The sequence below is a fragment of the Benincasa hispida genome, chromosome 9, assembly GCF_009727055.1.
Source record: "Benincasa hispida cultivar B227 chromosome 9, ASM972705v1, whole genome shotgun sequence".
In the NCBI taxonomy this organism is placed as follows: Eukaryota; Viridiplantae; Streptophyta; class Magnoliopsida; order Cucurbitales; family Cucurbitaceae; genus Benincasa; species Benincasa hispida.
Genome location: NC_052357.1, coordinates 17,115,785 through 17,120,305, shown reverse-complemented (window position 1 = coordinate 17,120,305; position 4,521 = coordinate 17,115,785). Strand labels below are relative to the sequence as shown.

General features: G+C 40.4%; 1 pseudogene; it reads left to right on the top strand.

The window, feature by feature from the left end:
- The first annotated feature begins 1,353 nt into the window (after positions 1–1,353).
- LOC120087322 overlaps positions 1,354–4,521 on the top strand; it is a 13,520-nt pseudogene continuing 10,352 nt past the window's right edge.

Here is a 4,521-nt window from a genome sequence, read left to right as displayed (position 1 = left end):
TGTTTGTGGGCTATCGTCTAGTGTTACTCAGCGATCGTGTAGCCAAGCTCAGCGATCATATATCATTTGGTAGGCGATCGTATAGCATTTGGTAGACGTATAGAAACTGGTAAGTGATCGTGTATTGTTTTGTAAGCGATCATGTAGTTTCAGNGCGATCGTATAGCATTTGGTAGACGTATAGAAACTGGTAAGTGATCGTGTATTGTTTTGTAAGCGATCATGTAGTTTCAGGTAAGCGATCGTGGGGTGTTTGTGGGCTATCGTCTAGTGTTACTCAGCGATCGTGTAGTATTTGGTAGGCAATCGTATAACATTTGGTAGGCGATCGTATAAAAATTGATAAACAATCGTGTAATATTTTGTAAGTGATCGTGTAGTTCAAGGTAAACGATCGCGGAATGTTTGTAGGCGATTGTCTAGTGTTACTCAGCGATCATGTAGCCGAGATCAACGATCATGTAGCATTTGGTAGGCGATCGTATAGCATTTGATAGGCAATCGTATAAAAACTGGTAAGCGATCGTGTAATGTTTTGTAAGCGATCGTGTAGTTTCGGATAAGCGATCGTAAGGTGTTTGTAGGCTATCGTTTAGTGTTACTTAGCGATCGTGTACCATTTGGTAGGCGATCGTATAACATTTGGTAGGCGATCATATAGAAACTGGTAAGCAATCATGTAATGTTTTGTAAACGATCGTGCAGTTCCGAGTAAGTGATCGCAGGGTGTTTGTGGGCGATCATCTAGTGTTACTCAGTGATCGTGTAGAGACTTTATGGGATCGTATAGTATTTTGTAAACGATCATTTGGAGTTGTTAAGCGATTGTCTAGTCTTTGTTTGTCTATTAATATTTTCACGCGAACCTTAACTTGACCTTTTTTTAGTGTCAAGTAAAATATAAAAAAAATTACCTGATAAAAATTTCACATATGTCAACAAAATTAAATGTTTTAATGACATATGGTACACTCCTTCTTGCACCCAATTAAAATTTGACATATGTCAACAAAATTTTGAAAAAATATCTAAAAAATAATTTTTTAATATTTAAATAAGAAAGAGAAATATGGAACTTAGATGGAGTATAGGTTACATCTAAGTATTGCTCATGGAATAATATCTTGTTGATCTAAACCAATTTTGTTGTCCATTGTTACTACTTTTTCCTTCCGGCATTAACTATATGGGCCATGCTGGAATCTTTGACATTTTTAATGGTTTCAAAATATCTTTTAATCATACATAAAAAACAGTCTAGATATTTTTCTTTAAAGAGCTTATGAAGGTTGTTTCAAAATTTAAACATATAGCCAAAAGCTCATGGCTTAAACCTTGAAGAAGATCTCAACAATGTCTTAGCCTACTAGGTAACAATGTCTTTATAATTTTCTCTTGTTTAACATCCATTTCAATCATCTGGATTTTTGCACTAATATCTTCACAAACTCTTGACTATTCTACAAAATTTCTCACGTAGGAGGCTGTATAGGAAGGTGGCTCTCATTACGGGAGCTGCCAGCGGCATCAGTGAGGACACGGCGAGGCTATTTGCAGCCAATGGTGCTTTTGTTGTTGTAGCTGACATCAACGATGAACTAGGACAGAAAGTGGCAGCCTCCATTGGCATTGACCATGCATGCTTTTATCATTGCGATGTGAGAGACGAGAAACAAGTTGAAGAAACGGTGAGCTACACCATCGAAAAACACGGTTGGCTCGACATTCTTGTCAGCAATGCTGGCATTATGGGCTTTCCTTCTTCAATTCTAGAGCTCGACATGTCTAACTTCGAGAACGTAATTTCGACTAACGTTCGGGGAGTATGTGTTCACACAAGGCTTCTGGAGAAACTTGTTTCGTGGAGTTGAATTTGAGTTGGTGTTGATTGAAGCGAACCATGCCAGACTTTGGAGATGAATCGAAGCTGAGTCATGATTTTGTAGGCCGAGTCATTGAAGATGGAGCCGAGCCATGCACACTGACCTGTCTCTTATACACATCTAGATGTGTATAAGAGACAGGAGCTCGACTTCGCGACTTTCAGCATGAAGATGCCATTGAAAAGCCTCCAGACTTGAGCATGAAGATGAAGCATCGATGAAACCTCTGAACTTGAAGATGGAAGAGCATTCGAGTTTGATTTCAAAGAGGAAGCGAAGTGCATTCCAAGCGTGTGCCTTTTATTTACTGTGCTAGCTCCTTACGAAGGATGAACTTCTTCAATCTGTTATGTTGCCCCCAATAAGGACTGTCTCTTATACACATCTAGATGTGTATAAGAGACAGCCTACACACCGACCATGAACTTGAAGATGAAGCGAAGCCATGCACATTGATCTTGAGCTTAAAGATGGAGCGGAGCCATGCACATCGACCTTGAACTTGAAGACGGAGCGGAGCCATGCACACCGACCTTGAACTTGAAGATGGAAGTGGAGCCATGCACACCGATCTTGAACTTGAAGATGGAAGTGGGGCCATAAACGTCAATCTTGAACTTGAAGATGGAAGTGGGGTCATGCACGCCAATCTTGAACTTGAAGATGGAGCAACATCGATGGAGCCTCTGAACTTGAAGATGGAGGAGCATCCAAGTTTGATTTCAAAGAGGAAGCGAAGTGCATTCCAAGCGTGTGCCTTTTATTTTACTGTGCTAGCTCCTTACGAAGGATGAACTTCTTCAATCTGTTATGTTGCCCCCAATAAGGATTAACATCTTCAATCTTGTGTGTCATTCTTTAATGGGGATGATCAACATCAATCTTGTAGTATCATATTTGCGTGGTTTTCGTACCTCTTCTGATGGACTAGACTTAAATTTTTTTAAGTTTCCTTCGTACCTTTAAAGAAAGGGATCAAATCATGACGTAGTTAAATTTTTTTTTTTTTAACTGGACTGAATTTGAAGTTTCTTTTAAGCTGCCTACATACCATTCATAATGATAGGGATCAAGTCATAATGTAATTCAAGAAGATTTTTTTTTTTTTTAATTGGACTGAACTTGAAGTTTCTTTCACGCTGCCTACATGCCCTTCATAATGATAGGGATCAAGTCATAATGTAGTTCAAGAAGAATGTTTTTTTTTTTTTTTTTTTCTAAACTGGACTGAACTTGAAGTTTCTTTCACGCTGCCTACATACCCTTCATAATGATAGGGATTAAGTCATAATGTAGCTCAAGAAGAATGTTTTTTTTTGTGCGACTGAACTTAAATTGCTTTAAGTTGCCTACATACCCTTTGTAATGACAGGGATTAAGTCGTAACGTAGTTCGTACAATTTTTTTTCACATTTGTTAAGCGTAAAACTTCTTGAGAAACTTGTCGTTGATTGGGCCAATTCTTAGCCCATCTTGATCAACTATCTTGTACGCACAATTTATGTAGACTTCTTTGACGACGTAGGGCCCATCCCATTTAGGTGTAAACCTATTCCCCGTATGTCTTGTCGTGATAATTGGTCTCCTTACGGCGAGCACTAGATCATCGACTTGAAAGGACCGAGGCTTTACATGCTTATCGAAGGCTCTAGACATTTGTGCCTGGTAACATTCCAATGCTTGTTGAGCTTCTAATCGTTTTTCATCTAATGCTTCCAACTCTTGGAGCCACAGTTTGGCGTTGTCCTTTGTAGTGAGCCCTTCTTGCACCGCCATTCTTAGTGATGGAATTTCTCTTTCCCAAGGAAGGACATCTTCTACCCCATAAACGAAAGAGTATGGGGTGACTCCTATAGGGGTACGGTGAGTGGTGCGATAAGCCCACAACACTTCACCAATCTTCTTCTGCCAATCTCTCTTCGACTTGGAAACAATTTTCTTCAGTAGGTTGCACAATGTCTTGTTAAATGTCTTAGTCAACCCATTTGCAGCGGCATTATACATGGATGACTTGTACTGCTTGAATTTGAATTTTTCACACAACTTGTCCATCAAACTGTTGGAGAATTGTCTTCCGTTATCCGTCATGATCCGATGGGGAATACCGTATCGATGAATAATATGAGTACAGATAAAATCCAGCATGTTTTCTTTCTTAGCTTCCCTTAGCGCGACAGCCTTAACCCATCTTGAGAAGTAGTCAGTGGCTGCGATGTATGAGTGCCCTGCTGATGACTTCAGTGTTATAGAGCCGACCAGATCAAGCCCCCATACTTTGAAAGGCCACGAGGCTATGGTCAGGAGTAGAGGCTCAGGCGGTTGATGAATGAAATTCGCCTGATATTGACAGGCTTCACATTTCTTCGCATAATCCATTGAGTCCTAGATCATTCCCGGCCAATAGTAACCCATTCTTTTCAACTGGAATTGTAGCTTTGGTCCAGCTTGATGCGCGCCACATACGCCTGAGTGTGCTTCCTCCAAAACCTTCGCTGACCTTTCTTTACTGAGGCATCGAAGGAAAAGTCCTTCAAAGGATCGACGGTATAGGACCCCTTTATACTAAATGAAATGCGGGGCCCTCCTGCGAACCTCGGGTTTACGACGAGGGTTATCCGGGAGCCTTCCATGCTCAAGG